The 18,279-nt window shown below is 39.9% G+C and overlaps 1 protein-coding gene across 8 annotated transcripts in view; it reads right to left on the bottom strand.

Moving 5' to 3' along the window:
- The window catches only part of ERC1 (ELKS/RAB6-interacting/CAST family member 1), a 277,582-nt gene that overhangs the window by 95,770 nt on the left and 163,533 nt on the right, over positions 1-18,279 (bottom strand). The gene's annotated exons all lie outside the window — the stretch shown is intronic.

Here is an 18,279-nt window from a genome sequence, read left to right as displayed (position 1 = left end):
AGTGTCCTTGCATAGCATGGGTGAGGAGTTATGGGCAGCAGCATGCGTGGCTCTAAAGCAGCTGCACTGGAAGGTCTGCACCCAGCCTGCCCGATGGCTTCCCTCTGGCTGTTAGTGTTCCACAGCCAATGTATGCTAGCATCATGCACACCCAGGGGCCATGCTCCATTAGGGAAGAAATACATGCAAATGGCTGGCAGGAGCCACTGCTGGAATCTCAGGTGAAGCTTCAGTGATCCTCCCAGCCCATTCTTTTGTGAGGAAATATCTGCAGTCAACAAGCCCCACTGTGATGGCCTTCTGCAGGCAGGCACAGCTGCTCTGATGAAGTTGATGGCTGTTTCATGATGGACAGTGCTAAACAACAGTATTACCCCAAAGATACAATCCCCTCAGAACACAAGGACATATGTCCCATCCTCCAGTGGTAAACTTAGAAGCAAGCAAGTCCTGAAAGCATCAAAACATAGGAAGCGCTTGGGTGATTGCTATGAGCACATAGCGCAAGCCTCCAACTCCTTTTTAACAGAGTACGTTAGTAACTGTTAGTCCCTTACTTAATTAAAACAAAGGGAGAAGTACTTCACAGTGTGCAGCTGGGTACAACCTTAGAGAACATCCATCAGGAAGACAATAAACTTGACAAGTCTCAAGGTCCCCAAGTAGAAACTGTTTTGTCTTCACTTGGAAGTGAGCACATTCAAAGTCGAAGCTGCATTTGTGGTGCTGACAACTGAATGTGTCATTGATGAAATAGATATCTGACTGTCATTAGGGTCCACAGTACATTGCAGTGGAAGGCAGTCATTACTTTTGTAATGGACACCTGTACCACACAAAACAGTTGAGGTCACAGCACGAAAACATTTAAGCTTGGATAAATTAGATCTCTATCTGCAGTGAGTGAAAGTCAACTATTCTTTGTAATAAGTGAGAGAAAATAAGAAATATGGCTTGATTAATACCTTATGGAGAAAGCCATCAAGTAGAGTCAGTGTTCCTTGCTTATGATAGCTATAAAGTACTGTGAACACTGAACAGCAAACAATGAGTCAGTGCCTGGAGGAATGAAAACACTAGGTCCATAGAAGCATCTGGCCACAATATTTTAATCACCAAAGCTTGCTGGTGTTTCGACCTAAAGGTATCTTATTTCATATAATAATAAATATAATACAACAAATTGAACTCATAGCTAAAAGCCCTGTATGTAGCTAATATACTTATGATGCTTATATAATACAAGCATTTTCTCTGTAAGGCACAGATTAGCATTCTGGGACTTAGGACCCTGTATACCATATTAGCCCTAGACTTAGAGCTATGCCCTACCAAGATCCTTAGTTTAAAAAAAAAAAAAGAGCAAAACTGCAGGAAATGTGGTCCTAAAAACCATGTGAAGGACACCTGTCTACACTACAACACCTAAACCAAAAAGGCAAAGTGTTAGTTTGTCTGGCTCTAAATTGGAATACGACTCAAATTGTTTTCTACTCTGTCCACGTCTCAGTAACTGTGTTGACTTTGGAGTTACAAATATGCTTTAGCAAGTAAGTGAATTCACAAATAGCGCCTCTACTAAGAGAGGAGTTATTGTACTTGTTTCTAAAATGTATTCAGTGAAAACAAACATTTATGTTCTACCCCATAATCAGTATTACTTTCTTTAGCATGGCCATGATATGACACAGGCCACTTCTTGACAGTGTTCCTGTTTTGGACAAGAAGCAATGCAGTTAGCTGCACATGAACACAAGGTGAGTCTGTCACTATGTGGACACACCCTACTGTGTGTTAGGAACAATACTGTATGTTCTTGAATAGAACATGTACAATAGATTACAGGTAAGGATTTAGTTATCTAAACTAAACTTAGGAATTGAAACAATTATTTACACCAAGAGGTTATACTTTACACTATCAAGACTCTCTTTTGGTATCTCTAAAATAAATATGAAGACTCCCCCACCCCCAAAATAAAAAAGATTACGGAACATAAAAACCTAACTGCAGTTATTATCAGTTTCTGTTTACAATTGAAAAGCTTAATTTTATATGTAAGTAGTCTGTCACTGATTTTATATAGTCAACTTTTTGAAAGTCAGAAGCAAAAGTTTGCTCAATAGTCATTCTGAAGGAGTAGAAAAGTTAGTTGGCTAATAGGCATGGAAACTATTGCTTAATAAATTCCAACAGTTTACTAGCTACTGCTTAAGAGTTTGAGTTTGCATTAGAAAGAACAGTAAGTGAACACAACTGCACTGAAGACCCAGAGAAACAAACAAAATCACAATTTTAAGAAAGGCAATGGTCAAACATGGTGGCACACTCCTTTAATCCCAGCACAGAAGCAGAGGCTGGCAGATCTCTGTGAGTTTGAGGGCAGCCTGGTCTACAAAGAGAGTTCCAGGACAGCCAGGGCTATTACACAAAGAAACCCTGTCTCAAAAAACCAACCAACCAGCCAGCCAACAAACAAGAAAGGCAACCGTACTGTCTAAATTGTTATGGCAACCTTTCTCTTCTATCCCACTCTTTCAATTTATTAGACATGAAAATGACAAACATAAAAAGTATATGCCTTCAATAAGCCCCAAATCTGATGGATAGGTAAATAAAACATACAGTTTTATTTTTAACATCTCCAAACTGTCTGGCTAGTAAGAGAGCTCAGTGGATAAAGGTCCTTGCTGCCCTATGAGACAAGCCTGACTACCTGAGTTTAATCCTTGGAATCCAAGTGTATGTGGAATGAGAGAACCAGCTCCATTTCCAACCTGTCGACACGTCCAATTTCTATTTACGGGCAAGTGGCCGAACTACGGTACAGTCACAGGATGGGATACCATGTTATACTCAGAGGGAGCAGAAAGCATGTAGAGCTAGACACACCAGAGAAAGGATTTGAGAAGGGTATGAGGTGAGTCAACAGGGGCAGTAAAATGTTTTAAGTGGAAGATTCAGCACATGGGAATTTTAGAGCAATCATGCTGTGAGGCAATAAGCAGGAAGTATGACAATGAGACAGGAAGATCACGTGGGAGACAATCAAGTATTCCCCATCGCAGGATTACCTTTGAAGCATAAAGTACGGTACTGATAAGAAATAGGAAAAAGGACAAGAAAAGAAATCAAGCAGACAGACTGGACTGGGCATGATACCAAATTGGTTGAGAATAGAGGAAGGGGTCAAAGATAAACTCTAGAGTTATTTCAGAAGAAGTGGGGGTGTTTTATGAATAGTTTCATGTTATACAGATAGTATGAAAAGCCAGTATGGCATATAGTTATATACCATTTAATTATGCCTACTGTACCTTGTGTGTAGAAACTAAAATGCTTACAGGTAAAGCAAACCACAGACAAGAAGACTACACAGAAAATGCGTCAAAACCACTGGAGCTGGTAAGTGCTCCAGGGCAGTTTGGTTATCACAAGAAACTACTGGGATTGAATTTTTCAGCCCTTTCTAATCTGACATCCTTGATTAAAAAGAAAACAAAACCTAAATGAAAGCTTCTGAGATTCAAATAACTTGGAAGGAAAAACCTATGAAGTGAATTTGGAAGGGATGCACAGTCTTTTGAAGGTCAGCCACCATGGTTCATACTTAAAAGGTTGCTATGCTTCTGCTGTGTATCCATGGCACTACTTCCACATTTACTCCTCAGGGGTCTCTCGGAATCTCTCAGAGGCTAAAGTGTAGTGCCACGTAAGCATCCTACGTGTGCTCATGCCTGCAGGCCCCTCGAGAGAACGCCGTCCTGACACTGCGGGAACTCAGCCTGAGACCAACTGCAGGAGTCACAGCTACTTTGCTCCTTGAAACTTTATACCCGTTCAATTCTATAGTCATTTCTACATAGATAACTTCCAAAGCTGTGTTTACTTTTCCATTGTCTGCAAATATTTTTATGACTTCTTTTGAAGTCACTGTCACAAAACCAAGTCAGGGCAATGGCCTCTTTCCTAGTAAAACAAAGACTCTATTTCTGCCTCCACACACAATCTAGAGATAGAGGAACATATAATATGTATTCTATGCTAAATGCTGTCTGTATAAACTCAGAGGCAGTGGTTCTCAACCTGTGGGTTGTGACCTCTGGGTGTTTCAACTGACCCTTTCACAGGGGTCATCTAGGACCTTTAGAAAACATAGATACTTACATTATAGTTCACAACAGCAGCAAAATTACAGTTATGAAGTAGCAATAAAAATAATGCTATGGCTGGTGGTTACCATAACATAAAGAAGTGTAGTAAAGGGTTGCAGTATCAGAAGGCTGAGAACCACTGCTCTAAGGTATTTCATGACTAGCAGAATGGATGAAATAAAAAAGAGCTTAATATTAATTAATTAATTATACATGCATTATGAGCAGGCCTGTATATCCTGTACTTTTATAATAATTTCTTATAACTTTATGAGACAGGTGCTTACTACTTCAATTTGTACACATGAAATTAAGAGCAAAATAAATGTCAGTGTCATATACTGTACAATTAAATCCAGTCCTAAGTTGACATCTCATGCTTTCACTGCTGTATTAAAGAAACATTATCATATTAAAATATTATGGGGCTCACAGAGACTGAACCGCCAACCAAACATTATGCATGGGCTGGACCTAGGCTCCCAACACATATGTAGCAGATGTGCAGCTTGTTCCTCTTCTGGGTCTCCTAACAATTAGAACAGGGGCTGTCTCTGACTCTTGCCTGCCTCTGAATCCCTTTCACATAGTGGGGCTGCCTTGTCTGACCTCAGTGGGAGAGGATGTGACTTGATGTACCAGGGTAGGATGGTTTGCATGAGGGGCATCCCCTTCTCTGAAAATAAGGGGATGAGAAAATGGGGCAGGGGTGTCAGGGTGGGACTGGGAGGAGAGGGGGCAGGGTAGGGTGGGGGGGCTGCCACCAGGCTGTAAAGTGAATTAAAACATATTATACTCCCCCACCTCTGACCTTGCAGATTAAATTTCTGGTCTCATGGCTATGCATGTGATCTACCACTTGAACTATAAGCCCAGGTCCAATTCATATGGTTTTTCAAAAAGCATAAAACATAGTCAAGAATGACAATGCATGCTTATAATACTATGATGGAGAAGTCTGGGACAGTAGGATTGTGACTTGACAGCAGCTGTCTCAAAATACTGTGTGTAAACACACATTACAGTTTTTAAAAAACAAAACAAAATAAACAAACAAACAAAACCCTTTTTCACTCATGTTTGTTCTTCACTGCCGTAGGCTAAGGATCATTATTTGTCTCTCTCTCCAAATTTCTTTTTTTTCTCCCCAGATTTCCTTCTTTTGAACCGAACAGTAGCATATGGTTTCCATGCTGCTATTTTCATTTAATGGTATCAGTTAGAAGCTGTGTGTGGTGATACATACCAGAAATAAAATATCAAACAAAAAACAAGTATCAACTTGGAGTATAAATGCATATGTTCTGATTTTATGGTGCACTTTGGGGACTTTATTCTATAATAACACATATGAAATAATTTTGGCTCATAGAAACTTATTATCTTATTATAATATATGTAATAGTGAAATGTTAAAAGTAATGTAGTTGCCTACCAATGGAAGAACAGTTTAAACGCATTGTGGAATACTATTCCCAAGAAGGGAGAGTCAGCAGTGATATAGAAAAATAACCCACATGCAAAAATCAGTCAGCAAAAATTTACTAGGTGGATATTGATAATGTCTAGTATATACAATAATGTAACAATTATTAAAAGTCTAGGCCGGGCGTGGTGGCGCACGCCTTTAATCCCAGCACTCGGGAGGCAGAGGCAGGCGGATTGCTGTGAGTTCGAGGCCAACCTGGTCTACAAAGTGAGTCCAGGACAGTCAAGGCTACACAGAGAAACCCTGTCTCGAAAAACCAAAAAAAAAAAAAAAAAAAAAAAAGGCTATGTAGGGAAAACCTAATAGTAACAGCAATTTAGTAACTAGTATCAAAACAAAGTATATATGCCAGGCAGTGGTGGCGTATACCTTTAATCCCAGCACTCAGGATGCAGAGGCAGGTGGATCTGTGAGTTCGAGGCCACCTTGGACTACAGAGTTCCGAGACAACAAGGGCCACACAGAGAAATCCTGTTTCTAAAAACCAACCAACCAAAAAACCAACCCAACACACAAACAAAAGAACTTATATGTTCTTACTAGCCATCAGTGACTCTAACCTTCAAGAACTGTAAAACCACATAAATACCTTCTTCTTCTATCGGGCACCTTGGTTGTGTTTTCTCACACCAACAGAAAAGTAACTAACACACAGGAGAAGGGAGGGGAATAATAAAAGGTATTGTGAGGACAATGGAAGGGACATAGGACAAAAATTCCATACTACATCTGGAATCTAATTACACTTTGTTGGAACACAGTCTGGTTATTTGGCCCTGGCTGGCCTGGAACTGTCTATGTAGAACAGGCTGACCTGAGACTCTTGATCTGCCTGCCCCTTGAGGCACCAGGAATCTAAGTGAAATCCAGATTTTTCTCTCTATACTTACATATGACATGAAAGCAGAAGGGAAGCTACAAGAAGAGAGGAAGGCACAAGTTAGGAGAGGAACAAGAGAGGGTAACTGTGTGTGTGTGCACAGAACACGATACATGCACACAGAAATCACGATGAAATATGTTGGTTTGTATGCTAAGAAAAAAATTAAAATCCCAAATATCCATCTAAAAAATTGCAAAACTATGTATATAACTTTTTATTCACATAAAAGCTAAATATAAAATATGTATAAAGAAATATAAGAATCACGTCATACACATAGATGTTCTCTATGATTTACCAGTTGTAACATATTATTCGCTGCTTTAGAAATGAAGCTACTACACATGAACAAATGAAAGACTGAAATATGCAAGGTACATCTCTGTGATGGCGCAAAGAACAGAAACTGTTCTCAAAAACGTGAGGCCTTATTTTCCATGAAAACTTAACTCAGGAATTTATTTTTTGTAAGAATTTAAATGGAAAGACAAAATCCAAAATAATATACCATTACAGTGAAGTCTTACTATAAGGCCAGAGTGATTGATGTTTTTAGCAATATGAACTTATGGGACTGACTAATTACATGTGGGTGTTAGTTTCTAAGTTACTTGAAATCAAAGACTACATGTTCTACATGGGACATAACAGCATTCTGTAAAAGAGAGAGGCTAGTAAATAAACAGCAAAGAGAAATACAAAACACAATTCTGACTTATTTTACCTACGTATTTAAATTTTACTTCAGTTAAGTTGGAGACAGGGGCTCATTTAGCTCAGCGCTGAGGATGACCTTGAACTTCTTGAGCTTCCTGTGGCTTTTGTTGTTGTTGCTTTTACGTGGTGCTAGAATTCAAACCTAGACATCAGGCATGCTAGGTGAAAGCAGTCTACCATCTGAGCTATGTCCCTCACGTTCTGCAGTATTTAAACTCAAACTTCCCATGCTTCAGATCAGTTAGCGGATGAGGGCCAGGGAAAGCTGTCCAAATCTCGTCTGTTTTGGAGCTGATGGAATAGCAGTATTACACCATGCCTGGCAGCCTGTGCTTAGTCCCTAGAAACAACATGGGAGAAGGAAAGAGCTGACCTCTACAAGTTGTCCTCTGACCTCCACATGTGCATGATCTGCCCCCACCAAGACAAATAAATATTAAAAAGCAAAGGTCGGTTTTGTATATGCAGCGAAGTAGACAGAAAGCCAAACAAATAGGGGCAAATGCTCGCCTTAAAGCAAACAAAGAGCTATGTCCATATATAACGTGGAATAAGTAAAATAAAAAAAAAAACAAACTGAGTCTTTTGCTGGCTTGCTTTAAAAAAAAAAAAAGGAAAAAAACCCCAAAAACTGAAAACTATGGAGCCCAGGCTGGCTTCCAATTTGTGACTCTCCTGCCTTGGCCTCCTGAGTGCTCAAAAGTGACAGTTATGATCGTAGAGCCACTGGGCGGTATTGCTGTTGGCTTTTAAACATGGGCGATGGAATTGACATTAAGACTATAAAAAAAAAAAGAAAAATACATAAAATCACAATTTTGGAATATAAAATAGTAGCAGTAATAGGACAATGATACATAAGACATTGCTTACTTCAGAAATCAGGAACAAGGGCTGAAAGGTGGGCATGTTGCTACCGCCCCTCCTTTGTTAAGGATGAAGTTTTCTGGCAAAATCTTTTCTATAACCTCTCCTTTTGCATAACAAAGCTGTGAATCACACAGTAAATTCTTGGCATTAACTTGGAGTGGGGTGGGGTGGGGGGATGGTGTGTGTGTGTGTGTGTGTGTGTGTGTGTGTGTGTGTGTCTGTGCACACACATGCTTAAGTGGCTGCTGCTCCCAACACTGACTTGCTCAGCAAATAGCTTGCTGGACCATAAACTACCCTCTATGGAGGGCCCCATGGAGACACCCACACACTTCACTGCTCAGTGCCAGGGCCCCCTCACCCCCAATACTCTGAGGGCTTATTCGCAACTCCAAATGCTCTGCCAGTTTCTCTTGGCTCCAGAGACAGCTTCACCTGCAGGGTTTCATTTTTCTGCTTGACACCTCAGTGTTGATTTTCCTATACAGTACAAAAGAGCCCTCTCCAGTGTGTCTCACACAATTACACAATCACTCCATTGTAACTCAGGAGAGGATTAATGATTGGGTTTTATTTGATTGTAGTTTTGATTAATCCTGACTGTTTAATTTGTGACCTTTACTGGAATCCCAGGGGCTGGGAATCAGAGCACGCACACTGGACCACTGTACTTCGAGCAGTTTCATCTTGCCAATTTACTTCATGCCTCATTAGCCACGAAAGCTATGAAATTTTAGTCCAAAAACAGCTCCATGTGTTTTTTCAGAGATTGGGCAGAGAATCTTGTAGGACATTTCATTTTTATTTAGATATGGTAAGCTAATAATTAGTGCATCCTGGTTAGGCTCCAACAGCTCTAATTCCAATTGGCAGGTATCTCAGTGAGACTTCAGATCCACGTCAGACACATCGCCACAGGGCTACCCTAGTTTCCCAGGGCACAGCATCGGGTTTTGTGAAGGCGGGTGTATGGGGGTAGATCTAAGGTTGTTGCTTTTTCTTTTCCCACTTCACAACATTCTGTGACAAACATTTCTTTAAAATCATAACCAAATCTGTATCAATAAATTCAATCTATCACATCCCAGAAAGAGTGCTATAATCTTAAAATATTTACTATCTGAGAATTAGGTCTCTTTAACATTTCCGTGAATAATTCCCAATACCCACCTACTTTATAAAAAATCTTTTATTTTTTACAGATTTATAATATACAGAATTAACAATAAAAGACTAAGAAACTCTTTCACATGATATGCAGATTGGCCAGCTGACTGATAACCTCCCTACGAAGTCAAAAGCACCCAGGAACGTGTGCTGCTCCGCCGCCCTGCGGGGATGGTAAGATAGCCACATCGCACCTTATGACCCAGCAACTCAAACGCGCTGGTTGTAGCCCTGCTTTGTTTTTTCACCATATCTTTTATACATCTTCCAATTATCTTAAAGCAATTCCAGTTTCAAGCACTTAGAATGAAAAATATCAGTATTTTGTCTCTTATTTAACTCAGAGAAAGCAACCTCCCTGACCATCTTCTCTTTTGGATATAAAGTTTCAGTATGCTGCCCAGGCTGACCTTAACCTCCTAGGTCAAGCCATTCTCCTGCCTCAGCCTTCCTAGCTGTCACAACAGCAGTTTTCTAACAACTTACTCGTATTCCTTTTCTAAAACATTCAGTGTTACGTGTCATAAAAATATTTTTTCATACCAGTTTATCATTGGGAACATACAATTTTAAGATATATAATTATAGTTTCTCAAGTAGGTGGAATAAAAAAAGCTGGTAACAAACATACTAAGTTAGTAACACAACTCAACAAGGTAACTGAGCCGCGTATGGGATATCTGAGTAACCAAATACCTGCGTCTAGTACATTCCAGGCATCTACTAGTTTGGTGAAGTCTCAATCTGGTCATGTGTTAGTAGATGCTTGTCAAAAGAACTTCTTAAATACACAAACAGAAGCACTAGGCCAGCAGAGTTAGGCTGAGTGCTCAATCTATTATCTTGTAAGAGATATTTCCTGTTGGCAGCTGTGGCTGCTGTGTGCTGGCTGCATCTGAAAAGGTGACTAGGTAGATGTCATTCTTCCCTGAGTCGTTCTGTAAACTCAAACCTGGGATATGTCTCCTTTACCCCATCACACATCAAGACTGAAGTATAAACAAACAGGGGTTGCACAGGAAAAGTGGCACTAGGAAAGTAATGATCTGTGTAAACGTGTAAGAGGCACATGCCACGTTTTAAAATGCGGGGGAGTGTACAAGCTGGGCTTTGGTGTATAGTTGAGTCTCAGCAGATTTCTGCTGTTGTTGCTGTTTCTGTGTTTCTGAGACAGGCCTTTGCTATGCACCCTGACAGGGCTGGGACATTCCAGGTGGACTAGTTAGGCTTTGACGTTGTGGTAACTTTCCTGTCTGAGTGCTGAGGTTACAAATGTGCCCCACCATGTAGGGCCTTAAAGTATTTGCGTACATGCAAGTGGCCTTTGGTTTAATCCTCGGCATTGGGGGGGCGGGGGGGGGGGGGAGACAAAATACAGCTTGTAGGATGGTGTTTACAGGCTAAAATCCAATGGACCCAAGATCCTTTTCTCCCAAAGTCCTTGAACGTTGGCTACATTTACCCCATTCTGCCCTACCCAGGTTTAGGCCTTTTAATCAGCCAATCAGGAATAATTTCTTATACTTGGGGTGTATGACAGTTTGGTTGTAAACCGTTAAGAATCTCGGGAGGGCAAGCAATTAACAAATAGAAAGCATCAGACATACTCCAACACACACTGTATTAGTGTGTACTGGCCTACCAGTGACTGGGACTGCTTTCACATTCTCTCCAACACTTGCTAGCAGACTTCTTGATGATAAACTGGGGTGAGGTGATACACCTCAAATTAGTTTTAATTTGTCTTTTCTCATAGCTGGGGATTTTGAACTCCTTTGAACAGTTATTGGCCATTTGTATTTGTTCTTTCAAAAATTGCTCATTTCATTAGCCCACTTGTTGACTGATAGCTTTGGATTTTTTGTGTTTAACTGAAAGTAAACTTCTAATAGACTCCTGTGGAAGAATGGAACAGCTCATCAATATGCTAATAAGGCAGGTCTAAAGTAAACTCTGAATAAAACACAAGAAATCTTAGAATCAAGAAAAGGATCAACCAGAGACAACATGAAATATTTGTAAGTCAAAAATACTTTTACTTCCTTGACAAATAAATGGATCATGAAAATCAAAGTCAGTACCAGGGGCTTAAGGAGGTCACAGAAGAACGCATCATTTCCTCCCCTTTACTATTTCTTTAGCTTGTCAGCTGTTTAAAATCAAGTTCAAGGTGCCAGAGGGGCAGCCTGCAGCACCAGCGGACGTCAGGTCGATGTTAAAGGACTCTACTTCTTCCCCTGGCTAGTGACGGAATACTGTAACCAGCAGCCACTCACAGCACACTTCATGCCTAGGAGGAGAAATTCTGCTACCTAACCCTGCCTAAGATGCAAAAGGTGCTGTGGGGGTTAGAAAGAGCAAGGAGTTTCCAAATAGAGAGACTATGTGTCTTGTGTAACATAAATAATATTTTAGTGACACACAGGAGAAATGCAATCATTTGCAGCCAATAGAAAAGCTTTTATATTACTCAAATCTAATCAAATTTCATGGCAGTCATAAGTAAAAACATTTTTTCCTGTATGAATTTGCCTCCACAGGAAGAAAGAAAAGCGTAACTGGTCAAGTGAGTGAGCAAAGGAATACCAGTAACCTTATGACGTCATCATTCATTTCTGGATGGACAGTGGAATAGTGTTTGCAAATTTCATGTCACAGACAGCTACCATTTCCAAGAAATTTGGCCTAAAGGCATCTTAGTTAGCTGAGTCTTGGTTTGCCTAGAATGCCAGGACAATCATTAGATTTTCATTTACTTGGAAACCAGCCCTTGGTAGTAGATCCAGTACCATTAGAGCTTATGATTGCTCTTCTAATTGCCACATATCCTAGCCTTTGATGGCTGAGACACTAGTAGCAATACAGCAATAATTAATTAACAATCAAGTGCAATTTTAAGTGTTTTGCATGTATTATTTCCTTTAAAATTTCCTAAAACCAAGTTTTACTCCTAATTTTACAGATATGGACACAGAAAACTGCTGAAGATATATGGAAGCCCATTTTAAAATCCAGTTGGGGCCAGAATTCTGTGCCCTAGATTAGTTTCTTTCAGTTAAAATATAATTATCTTCAGCTGGGGGAAGGCAAGAAGGAAGCAAGCAGGCAGAAAAGGGGAAGGGGAGGAACGCCACTATGAACACAGAGCATTTGCTACTGTTTACATCTTAACCATTTCCCACAGGCTCATGTGTTGAAGGAAGACGCCTCGCTGATGGTGCTGTTAGGAGGCGCTGAAATATTCAGGTGGGGGTTCTGGTGCAAGGAACTGAGGTCATTAGAGGCGTGCCCTTGAAGGAGACCCTGAGACCCTGGACCCTCCTCTCTTTATCTTCTGGCAGCCAGTAACATGACCATCTTTCCTGTGCTGGGTCTTCTGCCCTGTATCTTGTTACAGGCCTACAGCAACTGCACTAAAGAACCAAGGGCTGAGGCCAATGAAGTCTCTAAACTCATGAGCCAGAACACACCTTTTCTCCTTAGAATCCCAAGTATTTTACAGCAGTGATGGGAGCTGACTAGTGTGGCATCAGTTTATTACATGTCTGTTCAGCTGTGTGTGAGGTTATACAACACCACTGTTAATGGCATCAGAATAAAACAAAACAACACTGGAAAGCTATTGGCCTTAATATGCCATGATGCCCCCATATAAGTAGGAAAAGATTAAAAATTATTCTCTTATCAGGCTGATAAAAAATTTAACCCGTTCTCCTACAGTCTGACATACTGATATTTGTTTCTATACTAAAATGTCATGGATATGCACAATTAGATTATCTTCCTTTCTACAATGTGAGCATGTTCCCAAATGGCACACTGTGGTATCTCAGGGGACTCACGAGTTATTGCAGCGTACGTTAACGCTGGGTGGAACACAGCGGTAGGTCAGATGATGCACAAACTGCCAGTTCAATGTGGTGGTGTGCTACATTATTCTATCTTTGTGAAGTTTTCAGTGGCTGCTACATTTTGGGCTGCAAAAACAAACATAAAATATGGTGGCTGACGAGGGGCCCTGCAGCCTAACGCTTGCCTAGCATTCCCAAGGCCCTAGGTTTAATCTCTATGACCACAGCCCCCCAAAATGAAAGCTCCAGAAAACTCCTAAGTAACAAAAATTAACTGTTTCCGTTTTGGAAGAGGAGAACGTAAGATCGGGGACTGGCACACTGTTTCACAGAGGACCAGACCTATGGGTTCTTTTGTAAGAAACAAATCCCACCAATGGGCTTGCATCTGCATGAGCCCTTGCAGAAGCCCACTCCTATTACTAGAACTTTAGGGGTGAAGATTTCAATGTAATGATTTAGGGGATACAAACATTTTGCTTGTAAAAATAGGATTTAAAAAGCTCAGTCCCCAACAAACAAAAATCAGTGTGGCCCAAGAAAAGAGTGTTCAATATTATGCACAGGTTTGAAAACGATGCAATGTTCAATAAGTATTTATCCAAGTAGTAATGATTTAAAAGGACTTTCTGTCAACATATTATTGATATGCATCTCCTTATTTTGAAATGATTACAAACTGTTAGGGTGTATAGAAATATAAGAGTCTAAGTGCCGTTAGGAAATGATTGTGTTTATTTTGGTGAAGGAATCAAGGGAACTTTGCTGACTATGCTGGAACCAGAGTTTTGGGAAACCTGTGTTCTAATACGAAAATACAATTTTCCTTTAGAAAACAGTATTACAAACCCTAGGCCCCAAAAGTGAAGAAATGCAAGTACTGTTGTTGCACTTCTATAGTATAAAGAGCTTGAGTTTTTATCCCTCACTTTAATATAGCTGATCATAACCCTCCCCACATACCACATACTTACGTGCTTTTCCATCCCGGGTCTGATATTATCTGCAGCAATATGCTAACATCGAAGGGGAAATCTGCTTACTAAACAATCACTATGATTGACACAACAATCTTATGACTAAAGAAGAAACACAATCTTCACCTTAAAACTTGCAGCTCAAGAGCTACTCGGTCTCATATCCCTATCAGAGACGTGGTCATCTTAAAAGCAATACTGGTATTTTTAATGCACTTAAACAAAGCTGGCACATGCACAATAATGATACACAATACTGATCTTTGAGATTTATCTCCTGATGTTCTTAGCCATGCTTTCAGTGTTGAGAAGAGATTTATAATGAACAACGCCGCCAGAGTTCATACTTCATCACATCTACAACTGAATACAGTGAGATACCATGCTATTTTCATTATAGATTAATTCCATGCTAGTCAATGAAATATACAGTACCTTATATGGTGAAAGTCTTTTTTTTATAATATGTTTTTAAAAGTTACGATTGAGGGAAAAGTTAGTAGTGGACATGAATCTAACCTAAAAATCAATTTCTGAAAATGCTTGCTTCTAACTTTAAAGAGCCAGAATCATCCCAAAACAGTGACTGATTACTATAAAGATGTTCTGGTGTCTTTGAGTTTGAGGACAGCCTGGTCTAGAAAGTGAGTCTAGGAAGCTAAGGCTACACAGAGGAAACCCTGTCTCGAAAAAGAAAAACAAACCAAAAATATGTTCTGGCGTTAGCTTAAAATAAACAGAAGCCAGGGAGTAATGGTGCACACCTTTAATCCCAGTACTTGGGAGGCAGAGGCAGGTGGATCGCTGTGAGTTCCAGGCCAGCCTGGTCTACAAAATGAGTTCAGGACAGCCAAGGGTACACAGAGAAACCTTGTCTCAAAAAAACAAAACAAAACAAAAACAAAAAGAAAAAAAATACAGCTCAGAAACCTCCTGGAGCTTTGAAAGTGAAGACGTAATCATCATTGGCAAGGTACGGGGATGCACAGAAAACAAAAGGGATTACAGACAAGAAGTGACCGGAGAAAAGGAACACTGCAGAAACCAATCGTCCTACAGAATTCGGGCACAGAGATGTGCTTCACGATATTACACACACACACACACACACACACACACACACACACACACACACACACACCACATCTAACATTAAATATAGGGACTATAGTACTCTGCACTGCATCAAAAAGAGGGATGTTTGAAAAAGAAAACACATTACTATTTTTGTTTTGTTTTGTTTTTCGAGACAGGGTTTCTCTGTGTAGCCTTGGCTGTCCTGGACTTACTCTGTAGACAAGGCTGGCCTCGAACTCAAATATATCCACCAACTTGAGCTTCCTGGAGCGCTAGGATTAAATGTACATGTACCACACAGCAAGAAAATAAATCTTAACTCAGAGTAAAGTCACAAACAAGTTATTTTATAAAATCCTTATTAAACTTAATTGTTCCTTTCTTAGTCCAAAATTAACTGACCTGGCAGTTATTGTCAGGAAAAAAAAATCCTGGTTTTATCTTTCTTTTCAAGACAACCTAGAGAACCTGACAAAACCTGAGGTTTGCAAAAGCAGCCACCCGCTCATGACATAGAGAACACTGTGAGCATAAGAAGGGTTTCCAGGGCTGTTCTTGCTGGGAGCCTGTCAGCACTTCCAAGTGTGGTGCTGGCTAGGAAAGGGGCATCCGCTTACATCATCTGAGTGCAAAATCACCCAACTATAATCATGAGTAGGTTCTATTGTTTGTTTGAAAGTTGCATACTAGTTTGGAATTATGTCATTACTTGGACACATTTTAACAGAATAACCATGAGATTAATAATAACATGTTTTAAGTTACCATAGATCTGACCTAACATGTATATCTGTCATTGTCAGCAAATCTGACTAGGTCAATTCCATATTACATCATTTTATCACAATAAGGCTTCTTTATAATAACAGCCCAGGTTATCTTATGGTATCAAAGTTGAAATATTAAAGTATTTAATCACAATGATCCTGTCAATAAGCTAATAAATTTTTTGTTTCAAAATTAATTCTTTTTTTATTAATTTATTCATATTACATCTCGATTGTTAGCCCTTCCCCTGTTTCCTCCCATTCTTCCCTCCCTCCCACTTCCCCCTTCTCCCCTCCCCTATGTCTGCGATTGAGGGAGACCTCCTCCCCCTATATATGATGAGCTAATAAATTTAAACAACTAGACCTAGAAATGAAAAGGCATGTTCTCCTATACACTATGACATGTGAGATGCAAAACTGTAAGCCTTGTATGACTGTTCGCACTCCCAGAAAATGAGAAGCTGCAAGAGGCCTGCTCCTTTAGGCTGCCAGTTCTAGTTCCATATTAATGTGTTAAGCAATTACCACATGGAATGGTCCCTTTAATGCCACCTGGTCTACTTCCCAGCAGTGAGCTCCACTCCCCAGCTTGTCATGGCTCATTTAAAAAGCACAGTGTGCTCCCTCTACCAGCCTGCTTCTAGAGTTTACAGAGGTTTAGATATAATGAGATACAAAGGTGTTTATCATGAGGTATACTAAAACTCTGAGCCAAAGCAACGGGAGCTGGACATTATGAGCAGGCTGGCAACACTAAGAGATTTTTCTTTAAAGAATACTGAATAAATAAACTATTCCACAAGACATATAAAGTTTAAGTAAAGAGAAAAGTTTCAAGCAGTACTAAGCCTTGGCGAAACCTAGAGCACAAAATAACACTTCAGAAATAAAGTGAGGAATGGAAAGTCCATCTTTCATCATTGTCTTTCTGCTGCTTTTCCACATAAAACTGTGGTTCCTATGAGCTGCAATTTACCCCAGTCCATAAGCAATGGCAAAAATTTTACAACAGATATTCACTCTAAAATGCAGGAACCAAACTCATTCAATGGATGTTTATAGCTTCAAAAAGGAAAATTACCTGTGTAAAATAACGGGCAAGAAAAATCTACAAGGGAAAAAAAAAACACAAAGAAAATAAATTTATTTTAGCTTAGAACATTTCTGTAAGACACTGTGAACTCAGCGAACATAGAAAGCCTCCCTATGTGTTCTGAAAGGTAAGAACACAGTACTGCACAAAATAGAAAGGCCATCAGGTAATGAACACAGCTACATCAGAAGTACTAACAATGAGAAAGTGCTCCAGTCAGGACATTGATGGCAATAAAACAGAAACGGTTCATGATTGATAAAAACTGAGTTCTAGGCCTTGCTAGCTAAGGAACAGGGCGTAAGTTCAGGGTTCAAGGAAAGATTAATCTAACTCTTTTGAATGTTAAATAAAGTCACAAAAGTTGGCTCTATTTGTAAAAACAGAGAATGTTAGAAAAACTTTCTGTGAGCACACTAAAACAGCAAATGTCCTGGGTATCCATAGCAAAGGCAATGGGTGGAAAAGAACCAATTATAAGAAATTCAAATACATGAAAAAGATACATAGAATCTCATGCACAAAGATTAATATAGGAAATCTAGGAAGAGGTACTCTGGGTCTTCACAGAGAAAACTAGGAAGCCACCCTGAAAAATACAGAGCTTCCAGGCAAAGTAGAGCCACAGAAACACTGCCCACACAACCAGGGGAAACCAATCACCCTCTCTGAGGAAAGAACTTCAGAGGGGTTGGGGATGTGTGTGTGTATGTATATGTATATTTCAGTAAAAGAGAGCTAGATAAACAGGTACCCTGGGTCTCATTCCTGGCATAATCAAAAAATGGAAGTTTCAACAGAAAACAAGAGGTTTCAACAGAGGCAAAGCTCTCCTTTGTGCATGCTGGACAAACATTCAACCAACTGCCTCATTTTCTCATATCAAGTTTTAAAATGCAGTCTTTCTACGTACTATAGTAATGTAATTAGAAAACTTAAAAAAAAAACCCTCTATTGTATCAGGACCTAATGAGGTTATTTAGTAGTAAACCTAGCAGCTATTTGAGAATGATGATGAGAAAAATACACAAGCTGCTAATTAAAGCACTGTGGTGATTAATACTGCCAACGCGACAAGAACGAGAATCACGAGGAGACAGTTCCTGGGGAGAAGCTGTGACTTTCTAGACGGAGCCACTGGTGTGGGAGGCCCATCTCACAGGTGACCTCACCATTCCATGGGCTGGCGACCAGCACGGAATAAAAGGCGAGAGTGAGTGAAACACCAAGT

Source organism: Acomys minous (assembly GCF_964271855.1).
Source record: "Acomys minous genome assembly, chromosome: 17".
NCBI lineage: Eukaryota > Metazoa > Chordata > Mammalia > Rodentia > Muridae > Acomys > Acomys minous.
Note: the sequence above shows the minus strand (reverse complement) of the source record. Positions and strands in the feature narration are given on the sequence as shown.